General features: G+C 43.5%; 1 protein-coding gene and 1 pseudogene across 2 annotated transcripts in view; one reads left to right on the top strand and one right to left on the bottom strand.

Moving 5' to 3' along the window:
* Window positions 1-18,012, bottom strand: part of WWP2 (WW domain containing E3 ubiquitin protein ligase 2) — a 150,700-nt gene that overhangs the window by 90,568 nt on the left and 42,120 nt on the right. The window lies entirely within an intron of this gene.
* Window positions 9,185-9,687, top strand: LOC132005543 (large ribosomal subunit protein eL22-like; annotated as a pseudogene).

Genomic DNA, 18,012 nt, shown 5'->3' with positions numbered 1-18,012 from the left:
TCACCTGCACATGGCGGTTATGCATAAAGAGGAGGTACGGACAAGAATGTGATCACAGAAGAAGATGGAATGATAGGAAACTCAGCTAACAAACAGATGACGATGACCTTGCAAAACAGAGAATAGTTAGAGAGGCAACAGGAAAATCAGAAAGGACTCCCGAGAAGGCAGGAAACACGGGCTCCAAAGCATGGATGGAGACTCCACCCTTAGAAAGAGGAAGAGGGACACCTCCGCTCCTACCAGAGGAAAGAGGGAGGAGGAATTAGGCACGCGCATCCTCGTTTTAGTACATGACAGATTTTGTTAATCATCATCATCCTTATTTCTCTAAACTCAAGTCAAAAGCCAAAGTCCATGCAGAAACAGACATTTTTTTCTTCACTTACAAGAAAAAAAAAAAAAGCACACGGGCATACACTTTTCAGAACTGGCCCCTCGTCACAGTCATCCACCGAGAAAGGTACATTAGAGACAAAGTCTTTCTTGAACCGACTGAAGGTCCTTTTAACACAGGATACAAAAGGCCTCATCTTGGTAAATCTCAATGTCAAGCTGTAGCATATTTTTTAATTTTTCAAGGGGGAATAAATTTTTCAAGGGGAATAAATACAGATCTGGGAAAGCCAGGTCTTCAGAATAAACTATGAGTCCATCTGAGTTACTGCTGCCTCGTCATTAAAGCTCCTTGTCCCTAATGGGAAGGAAAGTCCTTGTCACCCATGAAAGTAATTCCTAGATTCCTATACCACAGACCCTTAACAGCTCATCCATTCTCTGTGCCCTCAGGGAAACTCAGCAACACACCACGTCTCCCGGGTGGCACAGGATCAAAGCCATGTTTATAAACATGGCAGGGGAAGGCTTTCAATGAACAAACCTCTCCTTTTCAAAGGTCTTTAAATATAAAACGTAGGAGCCCAGCTAGAAGAGAACTTTCACCATTAAGATTCTGCTTTTAAAAAGTTAGCAGTTATAAACTTCCAGTTATAAAGACTGAGGATGTAATGTACAACATGGTGATTACAGTTAACACTGATCTATTCGAGAAAGTAACTAAAAATTCTCATCGCAAGGAGAAAAACACATTTTCTTTTTTCTTTCTGAATCTGTTTGAGGTGATAAACATTAGCTAAACTTGGGGTAATCATTCCGCACACACACGCAAAAATCTCCTTTGTAAGCAACTGCTTTTTAAAAATTAGAATGTCAGATAAGTGAAATGAAATGCTATGCCACAATGAAGGTATGGATTAATGTTTACAAAGAGTATATAAGAATATAAAACATTATTCACACTACATTGAGTTAAAAAAAAAAAAACCATGAAGTTATAGAATGCACCCTATTACTAAAATCCTATAAAAATAAATATGTAAAGGGACAAAGAAATAAATGAACCAGAGAAAAACAGTAAGTTGTGTTTGAAGAGTAAGATTATGAAACAAGGTTTTATTTTTTAAATTTCCATTATCTGCATAGTGGACAATTTTTTTTCTATCAGTTAGACAGAAATCTATCAGATAGAAATGCCTATCAGTTAGACATGTACCTGGAAGTGTTTACCCATGAAATGACAGGATGTCTACGATTTGCTTTCAAACACTCCCCCCAAAAAAGTTGGGTCTGGAGGCTAAAGACAACCTGACACGTGCTGATCCTTCTTAAAAGTGGGTAACAAGTATGGGATGGTTCATTACACTGCTCTACATTAATTTATGTTTGATACTTTCCATATAAAAAGTTTTTTAAATGTCCCATTTATGCTATAAAATATTGCCTTCACAATAAATAATACGAACTTAAAAAATAAAAAATAACAACAGCAGGCTTATTATGAAAAACTGAAATGGGGCATCTGGGTGGCAGTCAGTTGAGCATCTGACTCTTGGTTTTGGCTCCGGCCATGATCTCAGGGTTGGGAGACTGGACTTTGCATTGGGCCCTATGCTCAGTGCAGAGTCTGCTTGAGATTCTCTCTCCCTCTGCCTCTGTCCCTCCCACTCATGCTCTCTCTCTCTGTCTCTTTCTCTAAAATAAATAAGTCTTTTTAAAAATTAAAATAAGGGGCGCCTGGGTGGCTCAGTGGGTTAAGCCGCTGCCTTCGGCTCAGGTCATGATCTCAGGGTCCTGGGATCGAGCCCCGCATCGGGCTCTCTGCTCAGCAGGGAGCCTGCTTCCCCCTCTCTCTCTCTCTCTGCCTGCCTCTCCATCTACTTGTGATTTCTCTCTGTAAAATAAATAAATAAAATCTTTAAAAATTAAAATAATATGCAAATGCAAAGAAGACACCTGCGCCATAGAAGCCCACATTCCAAATCCCTTCCCCAGGATATAACTCATAGTTGTCGACTTTGTTTGAAGTCATTGTACTTGTCAGCAGTAACATAAATACACATAAACTACACATCCAAAACTGACTTTAACCTTCGATTTTTCACTTAATGTGTTCCATGAATCTTCAAAAATATATACAGAAGCAATCTATCCATTTAGGGGGCTTTTCGGATCGAGGAAGGGGCATATTCAAGGTGAATTCAGCCTGGACTGTAATGCCCCCCTCTATGAGAATGAATGTATGTAATGTGTGTTTAAGTGAACACTGATTAAGAGAAGGGAGGAGAAGCGAGAGGGAGGGAAGGAAGGCACAGAGATCATAACCTGAGAAATGGGCGCCGTGCTGTCCTATGCATCATAAACAGCATCCCCCAAGCCAGGGGTGAAGATCTCCCTAACAGCGGCCCTAAACACCACCAACTAATTACGGCATCCGTGCTCTGGTGCACTATCGCTCTCCCTCCCGACACGCCACTTTCTGCCAAGAGTTAAGTCTCCTCCTCTAAGAAAAATACTCTGAGCATCCTGGAAGGCTGGGGGAAAAGGGAAAGTAATACACTCGAGTGAGATAAATAAGGCTTCATCCTAATACTCTTCCAGCAGCCACAATGCCTGCCCTGGGAGAACCTGGGAGACTCGAATGGATAATCGGGCAGAAGCCACTCCCAAGTAACTGGCGTAAAATAGAGACCTGAACATTAGATGAAATGTTGCAGGGGTTTCTTTTTGTTGTGTTGTGTTGTGTTGGCAAGGGGAAGGAAACAGCTCATATCCAGGCAACAGTCTCATTTTCCTATCACTGATTCTGGGCTCTCCGCAAGGCCACCATTTCAGGCCTAAACAGCTGTCAGTTTAGAATCGAAATGCTACACATCTGATTAGAAACCCTACAGGTTCTCTAGGACATGGCACTATGCCTCTGTGGGGAAGGCTTAAGAGGAATGAGAGGAGTTTCTAGAACTGTACAAACAGTACAGTCCTATACTAACAACCTAATTTAGGAGAAAAGTCTCCCAAGTCTTCCTTAAGTTAACAACCTCCAGGCCTGCACTGTCCAATGTGGAAGCCCCAAGCCACACATGGCCAGAGCACTAGAAATGAGACCCGTCCACACTGAGATGTGCTGCGAGGGTATAACAACATACCAGATTTCAAATGCACGACATACACACAAAAAAGAATGCAAAAATCCCTCAGTAATAGCTTTCTTTATACTGGTTATATATAAATCGATAACACTTGGGGTATACTAAATAAAATATAGTACTAAAATTAATTTCACCCGCTTATTTTTGTTTTTACTTTTTTTAATGTGGCTACTAGAAAATTTTAAATTATATATGTGGTTCACATTATATTTCTACTGGCCAGTACTGTTCCAGTGCCTCCTCCCTGCCAATTTTTGGTCATAATCTTGAGCAGCTCTCACCACAAGGCCCGGATGGCACCAAGGGCCATCTCTGTATGACTTAACAGCACCAAGCCCATTCTTGCCTCAAAGCTTCCCAAGTGTTCCCTCAGCCTGGAATGCTTTTCTCCTGTTGGCCTAGGCATCCCTTCACATCCCCTGGAGTTCTTCCGCAGGGAAGCCTTCCTTGACACCCCTCACCTCGGGATAGATGAAGTCCTCAGTGAAACAGTCCCAGAGCATCTTGTACTTCCTTCCATCACATCTGTCACCCCTGGACTAGTGTCTTTTACTGACCTACTTAATGTCTGCCCGGTTCCCTCTCTAGATCCTAAATTCCAGGACAGCGCCTTGCTCATTCCACCTCTCTAGCATCTTGCCCAGAGCTGAAGGTAAAAATTTACCATGTGAATGCTGGTAAGTAAACTCCATATCCACTCCCTACTCCAGGCAGGTCCCACAATCCTGAGAAAATGTGCAAGAATGCAGATTTCCTCTCATACAAAACCCTTCTCCAACACTGAGACATCCTTACATCTAAAATGGCAAAAAAACAAGATGGAGGGAAGAATGCCTTGACCACCTACCACGGACTAAAATGCAGGAGGTCACAATACACCTCTAGAGGAAGAGAAAGGGTAACAGCCGTGGCTGGCATTCGTGTTTCAAGGGGTAGAAACACTCTTTGCTCAGTATATGCTCCCAGGAGGGAGGGTGATGGGCTTCCAAAACCGAGAGGCTTACAGAACACTCCAGAGGCAGCAGTAAACCCCAGGCTACGCTGAGGCAGCCACGTACAGGGGAAAAGATTCCTGACAGAAAGCTTTTCTTCTTCCTTCAAGTGAGGTTTCACAAGGCAACCTCTCTGCTGGTGACACAGAGAGTGGGTCTGTTTTAACATTCATCGCAGGGGCCTGTGTGTTTACTTTTGAGACTTCTGGCTAAAAGGACCTTTTCTTTCAAACAGCTCTCCACTGACACCAAAGCCACGAACTGGGCCCGGCTGTAACTCTGAGAAGCTGGGGACGTGGGGTTGGGGGAGGGGGGGTGCTTCTGGCTTCTTTGGGAATTCCTTGAGGTTCTGGCTTGGCCATATCTGCCTGAGGTGCAGATGATGGAAAGCAACACACAGAGAGCTTTTCAGAGACTGTTAAAGACGGTTTTAAATCCCAATGCCTGGCATCTGGTGCCAATCAAGAAAACAGTAGTCACTGATGTAACTGCAACCAGACCAGGGCAAAATGAAACAAAGGCTTGCATTTGGAGGCTGGGGATGGATTCAGCCTGATGCCTCCCCAGAGCAAGCACTCGGGACTACCCCGGCCCCACCTCTGCCTCAGAGGTGAGTCATGACACTGGCCACAAAAACCGAAGTCACAACAAAAAATGTTCATCCTCACTAATCTAATTGAGGACATATAAAATATAGGGCCTATATTTTAAACATATGTGTTAGTGTCTTGTGTTCTAGGCACAGGAGTGAAGGGATGCCCGAGAGTGAACAAAAATCAAACAATGCCTGCTCCGTGAAACTTACATTCCAGTAGTAGAGGGCAAGGAGTGATATACACTAAATATATCGTATTATATGGGGATAGTGCTAGAAAGAAAATAAAGCAGAGAAAGGAGCAGGGAATGCTGGGTAGGGAGGAATTGCAATTAAGACCATTTGGCCAAGGCCAAATGATTCCATTTGTACAAAATGTGCAGAAAAGGCAAATCTACAGACACAGAAGGTAGATTTGTGGTTGCCAGAAGTGGGGGGTGGAAACGGAAATTAATGGTAAGTGGGCATAAGAGATCTAACTGGGGTGCTGGAAAAGCTCATGGGAATGATGCCTAACTTGGTAAAATTTTTAAAAATCACTGAATTGGGGCACCTGGGTGGTTCAATCAGTTCAGCGTCTGCCTTTTGCTCTGGTCATGATTCCAGGGTCGTGGGATCGAGCCCTGAGTCAGGCTCCCTGCTCAGTGGGGAGTCTGCTTCTCCCTCTCCCTCTGCCCCTCCCCATCCACATGCTCCCTCTCACTCTCTCTCATAAATTTTAAAAATAAAATCAATGATTTAAAAATCACTGAATTAGGGGTGCCTGGGTGGCTCAGTGGGTTGAGCTGCTGCCTTCAGCTTGGGTCATGATCTCAGGGTCCTGGGATCGAGCCCTGCATTGGGCTCTCTGCTCTGCGGGGAGCCTGCTTCCTCCTCTCTGCCTGCCTCTCTGCCTACTTGTGATCTCTGTCTGTCAAATAAATAAATAAAATCTTTAAAAAAAAAAATCACTAAAAAAAAAAATCACTGAATTATACACTCCTGAAATACAAAGAATAGTCAAAGAAAGCCTCCATGGGATGGTATCTGAGTAGACGGGAAGAGGGTGAGGGAGCAAAGCCATGAGGACACGAGGAAGAATATTTCAGGAAGACAGTAAGGTCAGTGCCAAGGCCCTGAGGCCAAGATGAGCAGTGGGTTAGAAGAACAGCAAGGAGGCTTTGGGACCAGAGTGGGGCCTGTAGAGGGGGACAATGGTTGAGATAACAGAGGAGTGACAGGAAGATCGGGAGGGCCTTTTAGGCCAATAGGGGAGGACTTTAATTTTTACTCTTAGTTCAGTGGGCAACCACGGTGGGAGTGTTATGATGTGGTTCACAGTTAGTTTGGGTTACTCTAGCTGCTGGGTTCAAAAGCGCACAGCAGGGAGACAAAGGGCATCGCAGGGAGACTGCTGAACAGAGGCATCCGGACAGGGGTGATGGCAGCGGTCACGGTGAGAAACGGTCAGTTCCTCGAACATATCTCAAGGGTAACACAGGCGGGACATGCTAACTGGACGTGGGTCATAACAGAAAGAAAGAGTGGCATCAAGGAAGACACTAAGGTTCTAAGCCTGAGCAAGACTCAATCACCACTGCCTGAGATGGAGGAAGCTATGGGAAAGCAGGTCGCTTGACTTTTAACATGTTCCTTTGAAGATGTTAATTAGACATCCAGAAACACGCAGTCTTTGGTTTCCACGGCTGCGGCCCAGGCTGCAAGTCACATGTGTCCAGACCAAAGGTGAAAGCCGTGAGGCTAGATGAGATCGTGAAAGATGGGGGTGAGAATGAACAAGTGGACGCAGGACTAAGTCAACCTGGGGTATCCCAATGTCTCCAGCCTAGTGAGGAGTAAACCAACAAAAAATGATAAAAAAGGAGTGGCCAGAAAGATAGAAAACCAGTCGGGTGTGGTGTCCAGAAAACCAAGTGAAAACAAAGTCCAGAGGAGGGATCACTCATCATATCCCATCAGGGAAGCAAGTGAGCAGAGGATGCCACCTGACTGCTAGATTTCACAACAGGGAAGTGACTGAGGCCGGTGACTCAGGGCAAGCAGGACAGAAGCCTCCCTGGAAGTTTCCCAAGAAGAGGAGAGAGGACTAAAGAGATGCAAATTAACATAACAAAGAGTAATTGCTTTTCACTTAACTGGGGTGAACGGGTTGGTAACCCCCAGCACCACGGACACAGGTAGAGAAGGGTGAATGGGTGAGTGGTGAGCATGTGAATGGCCTGGGCTTTGAAGCAGACCCAGGCCACAGGGATCAAAAACCTTGAAACTTGCATGCCTTTGACCCAGCAGCTGCATGCCTAGGAATTTACCACCTTAAGAAAAAAAATGCGGCACAGCTCTCTTTAGAAGAATTGACCAAAAGGGGATGCCTGGGTGGCTCAGTTGGTTAAGTGGCTGCCTTTGGCTCAAGTCATGATCCCAGAGTCCTGGGATCAAGTCCCACATGGGGCTCCTTGCTCAGCAGGGAGCCTGCTTCTCCCTCTGCCTATGCTCACTCTCTCTGACAAATAAATAAATAAAATCTTAAAAAAAAAAAAAGAATGACCAAAAAGTTTTTCTTATAACAGCAAAAGAGTAGAAATGGCCAACAATAGGAGATTGGCTAAATTATGGCACATTCATTCCCAAAAAAGGCTACTGCAGCCATTGAAAATGGTCTGGTTTCACTGAAGTTAAAAAAAGAAAACAAAACTAGGTGAAAAAAGTTACAAAGGAATCTGCATAGTGAGTTCCCATTTTGGAAAAAAAAAGTTACACATACATACATATATGATTTACATACCACCCCAAAAAGCTTAGTGGATATATAACAAAGGATTTATGGGGTTAGCTCTGAACGTTAAAATTTTAGGTGATTTTAACCCTCTCCCTCATTGGAAGGCAGTAGATGCAGACAGGATGTGGGACTAAAAGGCCTGGATTAAATCCCTGTTCTGTCCACCTACTGTGTGGCCTTGGAAAAGTTATAATAACATCTACCTATTTAGGTAATATCCCTTCATCTTAGGGAATGGCAATACAATCTATCTCACAGGTATACAGGAGGATTGAATTAGTTTTAATATTTGTATTTCAAGAATTCAAAACAATGCCTGATACACACTAAAGCAGTTCAGAATGCTTTTGTCGGGAGGCCTGGGTGGCTCAGTCAGTTTTGGGTGTCTGCCTTCGGCTCAGGTCATGATCCAGGGTCCTGGGATCGAGTCCCACATCAGACTCCCTGCTCAGTGGGGTGTCTGCTTCTCCCTCTCCCTCTATCTCCATCCCCAGTCATGCTCTCTTTCTCTCAAATAAAATCTTAAAAAGTAGGTGGGGGACCTGGGTGGCTCAGTGGGTTAAAGCCTCTGCCTTTGGCTCAGGTCATGATCTCAGGGTCACAGGATCAAGCCCCACATCAGGCTCTCTGCTCAGCAGGGAGCCCGCTTCCCTCTCTCTCTCTGCCTGCTTGTAATCTCACTCTGTCAAATAAATAAATACAATCTTAAAAAAAAAAAAAAATAGAACAGTTGTCTTTTTTTTTTCAAATAAGCATGGAAATCATAAGAAGAAAAACAACAATAATATTTTCAGTTTTAGAGGCATGTATTATAGAAAAAATAATAATATTTTCAATTTGGAGAATTTCTTAGAAATTTTCTGTAAGCATTCCGCAAAACTAAAAAAAACTAGGTCTTGTTTGTTTACCAGGGTTAAAAATCATGGGCTATGTAGGACTGCTTTGACCATTTCTATCATCAGGCCTTTTCAAAACACTGGAGTTTGTAGGTATGTCCTAAGTAAGATCTCCCGATCAGCTTAGAGGACTGTCACATATTGCCTTTCGCTTTTGTCCATTCTCACTTCTTCCTCAAGTTTAAGAAGCCATGAACAAGGATGCCTGGGTGGCTCACTGGGTTAAGCCTCTGCCTTCATTCAGCTCAGATCCCAGGGTCCTGGGATCAAGCCCTGTATCAGGCTCCCTGCTCAGCAAGGAGCCTGCTTCTCCTGCGCTCTCTCTGCCTCCTTGCAATCTCTGTCAAATAAATAAAATAAAACAAAATAAAATGAAGTAGTGAACAACTTTATGAATTTAAATGTATAATTATTTTTGCCTTTCTGCTTCTGTTGCTGCCATGGCCCCTGCAATAAAGCTTGGGGGCTGGGGAGGCACAAAAAAGAAGCAAGTTCTTAAGTTTACCCTTGACGGCATCCACCCTACAGAAGACTGAATTGTGGGGCGCCCGGCTGGCTCAGTTGGAAGGGCCAGTGATTCTTGATCTCAGAGTTGAGAGTACGAGCAGCATGCGGGGTGTACAGCGTACATACGTACATACACACATACGTACAGAGAAGATGGAACCAAAGATGCCACCAATTTTGAGGAGTTTCTCTGAGAGAGAATCAAAGTCAACAGCAAAGCTGGGATTCTCAGTGGAGGGGTTGTACCACTGAAAGAGCAAGAGCAAGATTATTGTAACTTCTATGGTGCCTTTTTCCAAAAGGTATTTCAAATATCTCACCAAGAAATATCTGAAAAAGCACAATCTACGTGATTGGTTGCACATAACTGCTAAGAGCAGAGAGTTATAGACTGTGTTACTTCCAGATTAACCAGGAAGAGGAAGAGGAGAATTAAAAAAGTCATTTATCTGGAATATTTTGTAGGAGTTCTTAAATAAAGCTTGGGCGCCAAATAATTAATTAATTAATTTTAAAAATAAATGTAAAACTGCTTTTAACTGTAGAGCCAATTTTCTTTTCATTTTCTCTCTTCTCCCTCTGATCCAAGTTCCAAGAATTAGTAGTTTTATTTATCTTTCAGTTGAAAAACTGGAAAAACAGAGCTGTGTTTACTTTAAAATAAATGCATGCACTGTCTGTCGGGCATGCCTCCTTGAGATGCACAGCCCACCCACCAGAACACTCCATCCTTACAGGAGAGTGAGGGAGGTGCCGCAGCCCTCATGACTGGCCTATCTGTTCTCAAAATGTAAAGTGCCGAAACAACCCTCTGCTTATAAGATTTTTTTTTAAAGGGAACTGTTTGCTTTCTTGCTTGCCTTTTTCTTTCTTTTTTTTTTTTTTTTAAATACACATGGGCAAAGAAAAGAGAGATGCATAGGAAATGGAGAGCATAAGCAAGGGGCTTTTCAAAGTCTACTTCACTTTTCACAGTGGTATGGGTACAGCAATTCTCGAAACACCTTGTGTACATTCTAGAATAGAGGGAATGAGTAAATATATGGATGATGCTGAGAGCCAGAGCTCTCATACAGGAAGAAAGACAAGTTAGGAAGAGCCCTGTGGGACTGAACTAGAAATGGAGGTTCAATTATGAACTCATGGTGTTTAATACATAAACACAGAAATAGATATTTACACATATGTGTGTACACATGTGCATAGAGAGCTAGCTAAATAGCTGGATGGACAGACAGAAAGTCTGTCAGAAAAAAATGAATGCTTAATAGCTGAAAAAGTTTTGAAGAAGAGGAGCAGGGAGAAGAAATATGTCCAACCTGATGCTGACACTCCGTCCAAAGAAAACAGTGAGACTGTGTAAAACCCATTAGGAAAAAAATACAACTGGATCCCTATCCCACATCATATATCAAAATAAACTCTCGACTGACTAAAGGGTTAAGTATTTCAAAAACTAATTAAAGAAAATGGTTACGGGGCACCTCGCTGGCTCAGTTGGTAGAGCACGCGACTCTTGATCTCAGGATTGTAAATTCGAGCCCCACGTTGGGTGTAGAGATTACTTAAAAATAAGAAAGAGAGAGAGAGAGAGAGACAGGGAGGAAGGAAGGAAGGAAGGACGGACGAACAAATTATCACAAGTGTCAACTTAAGGAAGGTATCAAGCTTACCGTTTTTTCCTAAGCAGTTAGCTTTGTGGTTCTCAGACTTGAGCATATATCAGAATTCCCTGGAAAATCTGTTAAAACAGATTGCTTGAACCCCAGCCCCAGAGTTTCTGATTCTGCAGGTTTGGGATAGGGACTCAGAATCTCTATTTCTTTTTTTTTTCTTTTTAAGAGTTTATTTACTTGAGAGAAAGAGAGAGTACATGAGCCAGGGGGAGAGGCAGAGGGAGAGGGAGAAGCAGATTTCCTGATAAGCAAGGAGCCTGTCACAGGGCTCAATTCAGGGCCCCAGGATCATGACTTGAGCTGCAGGCAGATGCTTGACCCACTAAGCCACCCAGGTGTCCCAGAATTTACATTCTAGCATGTTTCCAACTGATGCCCATGTTCACCTCTTCTGATTTTCTTTTAAAGATTTTATTTATTGGGGCACCTGGGTGGCTCAGTGGCTCTGCTTTCGGCTCCAGTCATGATCCCAGGGTCCTGGGATGGAGCCCCGCATCGGGATCTCTGCTCGGCAGGGAGCCTGCTTTCCTTCCTCTCTCTCTGCCTGCCTCTCTGCCTACTTGTGATCTCTGTCAAATATATTTAAAAAAAAATTTTTTTTTAAAGATTTTATTTATTTATTTGACAGACAGAGATCACAAACAGGCAGAGAGGCAAGCAGGGGGTTGGGCGGGGTGGGGGGCGGGAAGCAGGCTCTCCACCAAGCAGAGACCCCCATGCAGGGCTCAATCTCAGGTCATGACCTGAGCTGAAGGCAGAGGCTTAACTCACTGAGCCAGCTAGGCGTGCTTCAACTCTTCTGGTTCTTAATGCCACCTTTATCAAATAGTAAATTCTATCTATATTGGAACATATTTAGAAAATAATATATGATGGAGGACATATAAGGATACAGGACCAAGTTTGAAGAGATACCCACTAGCCAAACCAGGGATAATATAAGCACCAAAATAATGGCAAAAATAAATTATAACCCACTGAATGAAATAAGAATTCATGAATTGAGACTGATAATACATACCTACATTCCTAAAAGAAAAGGAAATGCTCTTCCTTGCAATAGTATAGCAACTAATAAATGTACAAGGAATAGTAAAAAATTTGCAACCATCACAGTAACTGATTCAGAAAAAAATCATTAATGAATGCAAAAACAAGTAGGTGAAGGTGTGACAAGAGACAGATATTTACATAATTGCAAAGTATTATATCTCCCAAGAAATTACTTTTTAGTTATAAATAGAAAATAGTCATTTTACTGTGGAGAACATGGCAGGTACCACTTTAAGCCAATGATCAAAGTTAACATCAACAAAGTTAACAGTGAAACACACTGAGTCATATGCCTCCTGATATTTTGCACTGAGGACACAATATCGTTTCCGCAGTGTGGCTGCCAAAAATACATACCCTGAATCTAATCCTGAAGAAAACCCAGACAGAGCCAAACTGAGAGGATTCTACGAAAAGACTGGCCTGAACTCCTCAACAATCACCGTGTCATGAAAGACAAAAATAAGCTGAAGAACTAATCCCAGATTTAAGGAGACATGACAACCAAATGCAATGCCTAATTTTGCACAGGACCCTGGATCATGGGGGGAAAAAAATCACTTGAAGTGCATTTTTGCAATGTTGCAAAAATGTTAGGTTTCTTATTTAATTGTACAGTGGTTAGGTAAGAAAACATCCTTCTTCTTAAAAAATAGACAGGTATTTAGGGACAAAGAAGTACAAGGTTCTCCCAATGTTTAAAGCAGCAGTGCCCACAAACAGCCAAACTATGGAAAGAGCGCAGATGTCCATCCACAGATGAATGGACAAAGAAGATATGGTATATACATACAATGGAATATTACGCATCCATCAAAAAAATGAAATCTTGCCATTTGCAACGACACGGATGGAACTAGAGGGTATGATGCTAAGCGAAATAAGTCAATCAGAGAAAGATAATTATCAAATGATTTCACTCATATGTGGAATTAAAAGAGGATCATAGAGGAAGGGTGGAGAAAATAAAATAAGATGAAATCAGAGAGGGAGACAAACCTTAAGAGACTCTTAACTATTAAGAAACAAACTGAGGGAGCACCTGGGTGGCTCAGTGCGTTAAGCCTCTGCCTTCAGCTCAGGTGATGATCTCAGGGTCCTGGGATTGAGCCCCACATTGGGATCTCGGCTCAGCAGGGAGCCTCCTTCCCTGTCTCTCTGCCTGCTTCTCTGCCTACTTGTGACCTCTCTCAAATAAATACATAAAATCTTTAAAAAGAAAGAAAGAAAGAAACTGAGGGGGCATCTGGGTGGCTGGGTGGGTTAGGCCTCTGCCTTTGGCTCAGGTCATGATCTCAGGGTCCTGGGATCAAGCCCCTCATCAGGCTCTCTGCACAGCAAGGAGCCTGCTTCCCCCTCTCTCTCTACCTGCCTCTCTGCCTACTTGTGATCTCTGTCTGTCAAATAAATAAAGATCTTAAAAAAAAAACAAAACTGAGAGTTGCTAGAAAGGATGGGGGGGATGGGGTAACTTGGGGGATGGGGACATGCTTAACAAGCACTGGGTATTATAGGAAACTGATGCATCACTGAACTCTACTTCTGAAACTAATAATATACTGTATGTTAATTGAATTTAAATAAAATTTTTTAAAAAGAATGATATATACATGGACTCTAATAATAACAATATACATGGCATGGCATAATAATAACAATAAATTACTTGTACTGAGGGCGCCTGGGTGGCTCAGTGGGTTAAAGCCACTGCCTTCGGCTCAGGTCATGGTCTCAGGGTCCTGGGATCGAGTCCCACATCGGGCTCTCTGCTCAGCAGGGAGCCTGCTTCCCGCCCCCCCGCCTGCCTCTCCATCTACTTGTGATCTCTCTCTGTCAAATAAATAAATAAAATCTTTAAAAAAAAAAATTACTTGTACTGAGCATTCAAAAAAAGTACAAGGTTGATAATTTAAAATGATTCAGGGATGCCTGGGTGGCTCAGTCAGTTGGGCATCTGCCTTCGGCTTGGGTCATGATTCCAGGGTCCTGGGATCGGGTCCTGCATCAGGCTCCCTGCTCAGAGGGAAGCCTGCTTCTCCCTCTCCCCTTTCTGCTCCCCCTGTTTGTGCTCTCTATCTCTGTCAAGTAAATAAATAAAATCTTATAAAAATATAAATGTGGAGAAAGGGGAACCCTCCTACATTGTTGGTGGGAATGCAAGCTGGTGCAGCCACTCTGGAAAAAAGCATGGAGGCTCCTCAAAAAGTTGAAAATAGAGCTACCCTAAGACCCAGCAATCGCACTACTGGGTATCTACCCCAAAGATACAAATGTAGTGATCCGAAGGGGCACGTGCACTTGAAGGTTTATAGCAGCAATGTCCACAATAGCCAAACTATGGAAAGAACCTAGATGTCCATCAACAGATGAATGGATAAAGAAGATGTGGTGTATATATATACAATAGAATACTATGCAGCCATCAAAAGAAATGAAATCTTGCCATTTGCAATGACGTGGATGGAACTAGAGGGTATTATGCTGAGCAAAATAAGTGAATCAGAGAAAGACAATTATCATATGATCTCCCTGATATGAGGAATCTGAGAGGCAGAGTGGGAGGTTTGGGGGGTAGGGAAGGAAAAAATGAAACAAGATGGGTTTGGGAGGGAGATAAACCATAAGAGACTCTTTTTTTTTTTTAAGATTTTATTTATTTGACAGACAGAGATCACAAGTAGGCAGAGAGGCAGGCAGAGAGAGAGGAAGGGAAGCAGGCCCCCTGCTGAGCAGAGAGCCAGATGTGGGACTCGATCCCAGGACCCTGAGATCATGACCTGAGCCAAAGGCAGCGGCTTAACCCACTGAACCACCCAGGCGCCCACCATAAGAGACTCTTAATCTCACAAAACAAACTGAGGGTTGCTGGGGGGAGAAGGGACATGGAGAGGGTGGTTGGGTTATGGACATTGGGGAGGGTATGTGCTACAGTGACTGCTGTGAAATGTGTAAGCCTGACGATTCACAGACCTGTACCCCTGGGGCAAATAATACATTATATGTTAATAAAGATAATAAATTTTTAAAAAGAAAAGAACAAAAAAATACAATAAAATGGTTTAGAAAATTATTATAGATGTAAGTATAGACAGGGACAATGTTAAAGCAAATGTATCAAAATATTAACAGCTGGATGCAGGGTACAGGGGAATTCCTTTCCCCATTCTTTTAACTTGTGTCTTGGGGCACCTGGGTGGCTCAGTGGGTTAAAGCCTCTGCGTTCGGCTCAGGTCATGATCCCAGGTCGTGGGATCGAGCCCCACGTCGGGCTCTCTGCTCGGCAGGAAGCCTGCTTCCTCCCCTCTCTCTCTCTCTGCCTGCCTCTCTGCCTACTTATGATCGTTGTCTGTCAAATAAATAAATAAAATCTTAAAAAAAAAAGAGTTTAAAAAAAAAGCTTTAACTTGTGTCTCAATTTGACATTATTTTAAAATAGGAAAGATTTTTGTGTGGTTTTTTAATTTTTTTTTTAAGATTTTATTTATTTATTTGACAGAGATCATAAGTAGGCAGAGAGGCAGGCGGGGTGTGGAGGGGAAGCAGGCTCCCTGCCGAGCGGAGAGCCCAATGTGGGGCTCAAACCTAGGACCCTGGGAGCATGACCTGAGCCGAAGGCAGAGGCTTTAACCCACTGAGCCACCAGGCACCCCTGGTTTGTTTTTGTTTTTGTTTTTGTTTTAAATCTACTTCAAGCTACATCTCCCTCCTTGCAAGGAGGACAATCTGGCAGTGCCAAAATCTACAGCGTTAATGAGGCCAGCTGCAGGAGAGGAGAACTGCAAGAGAAAATCAGTCAAGTCTTACATCCTACCTGCTACCAATTTAGAAAGAAATCAAGATCATCCAGTGGGCAGGTAAAAATGGAACATGCTAATAACTACTGAAGCTGGGTGATAGGGATTCTGCTTGAAAATACCCCTAATAAGGTTTTTAAAAATCAATATTCAGCCCCAATATGTGGCTTCCACACCGAGATGAGTAGAGCCATCCTTAAGAGCCAAACCAGTCCTCGGAGTCAAGTACTTCTTGCAGCCACAGCCAGGTCAAGGTCCTTTCAGAAAGTCGGTCAAGGCTGACCCTTATGCAACTGCAGGACTCAAGCAAAGCCCTCCAACCAGGCATAACACACCAGCTGAGCTTCCCAGTCAACTTCAAGTCCACCCAGGGGACAACAAGGCAGCGAGTGAAGGAGGGAATTGTAGCAGGACAGGCGCTACCGGTCAGGTCTTTTCCCAGGAAAGGCTGTTTCGGAAAGACGAGGCCACAAGAAGAGGAGTCACCTAACATGCCGTGACCTACTAACCTACACAACCATATTCATACTTAACACACCACTCTGGACACATTCCCAGCCTAGCAGCTCCCCGAGGAATGCAGGTGCCAAGGCCCTGGAGCTGAAATGCCTCATGTTAATGGCAGCCTCTCCACTCCACATCCCCAGAGTCTTTGCATCTGTCCAGGCTTAGAACTCTCCCTTGAGGGGCACCTGAGTGGCTCAGTCGGTTGAGCATCTGCCTTCGGCATGGGTTGTGATCCCAGAATCCTGGGATCAAGTCCCACATGGGGCTCCTTGCTTGGCAGGGAGGCTGCTTCTCACTCTGGCTGCTGCTCCCCCTGCTTGTGCTCCTGGGCTCTCTGTGACAAATAAATAAAATCTTTAAAAAAAAAAAAAAAGAACTCTCCCTTGGAACAATCTTGGGGCTACCTCTCATTTAGGCAAGGAGAAACAAGGTCTCTGCCACCATCTCAAGGATTTGAACATCCCCAGCTTTGGGAAGAAAAGAATCAGTGGAGGCAGAAGGCTACCACGGGGGGTGCCTGGGTGGCTCACTGGGCTAAAGCCTCTGCCTTCAGCTCCTGTCATGATGCCAGGGTCTTGGGATCAAGCCCCACGTCGGGCTCTCTGTTCAGCGGGGGGAGCCTGTTTCCCTTCCTCTCTCTCTGTCTGCCTCTCTGCCTACTTGTGATCTCTGTCTGTCAAATAAATAAAATCTTTAAAAAATATATATTAAAAAAAAAAAAAAGAAGGCTACCACGGCTACTACTTATATAGTACTGAAACATGTCTGGCACTATTTTTAGATCATTTAACCTCAAAATGACGTTTTACAGATAAAGAAACAGAAGCACAAAGAAGTTATGTGATGGTCTGACGCCACAAAGCTGATGGAATCAGGATTCAAACCCAGGGAGTCAGACTCCGGAACCTATATGTTCTTAACCACTTTTCTATGCAACAGCTCTGTAACCACCAGAAGCAGCCTTGCTCTGAACAGAAGGCTTTATGAAACACGGCTGGAATGTTACATATCTCGTCTATGCCATTGTCATCCTAGATTTCTTTTTCTATGAAAAAACAGCCCACTGCCTATTACGACCCACATTTTCCATCAGATTTGGATCTGATGTGCCTCACTGCTCCACCCAGCCACATAATTTAAGTGCTTCAGCTGGTGCTGGCCAGAGCAGAAGCAGCTACAGTGACTGCCACACAGCATAAGCCCCTGAGTAGCTCCGGGCTCAAAGAGAAAAACCACAACAGCAATTACAAACAAGGAACAGAACAACAGGTATGGATTTGCCCCTCAAAAGCTGCTGGATAGTATCTACCAAAGCTAAACATACATCCACTCTGAACCGAGGGCCCTGCGTGTGTGTATGTGTGTGTGTGTGTGTGTGTAAACACACTCAATAGAAATATACGTATATGTCTTCCAAAATACATGTAAAAGAATATGCAAAGCAGCTTTGTTCATGATGGCCCCAAACTGGAAAAGAGCCCCGATGTCCAGCAGAAGGACAGTAAATAAATTGTGGTATAGTTATACAATAGAAACCTTTACCCCTATAAAAAAACAAGCCAGCATTACATGCAAAAGCATGGGTGACTCTCACAGATACAACGGTGAGCCAGGACAAGAAACTGTACTGTACGATTTCACTGATAAAAATTCAAGAATAGGCCAAACTAACCAATAGTGTTAGATGTCAGGATAGTGGTTATCTCAGGGTGAGCAAAGGGATGTTGACTA

This window comes from Mustela nigripes, chromosome 17 (genome assembly GCF_022355385.1).
Source record: "Mustela nigripes isolate SB6536 chromosome 17, MUSNIG.SB6536, whole genome shotgun sequence".
In the NCBI taxonomy this organism is placed as follows: Eukaryota; Metazoa; Chordata; class Mammalia; order Carnivora; family Mustelidae; genus Mustela; species Mustela nigripes.
The sequence above is the reverse complement of the archived record's forward strand: the minus strand, read 5'-3'. Positions and strand labels throughout refer to the sequence as shown.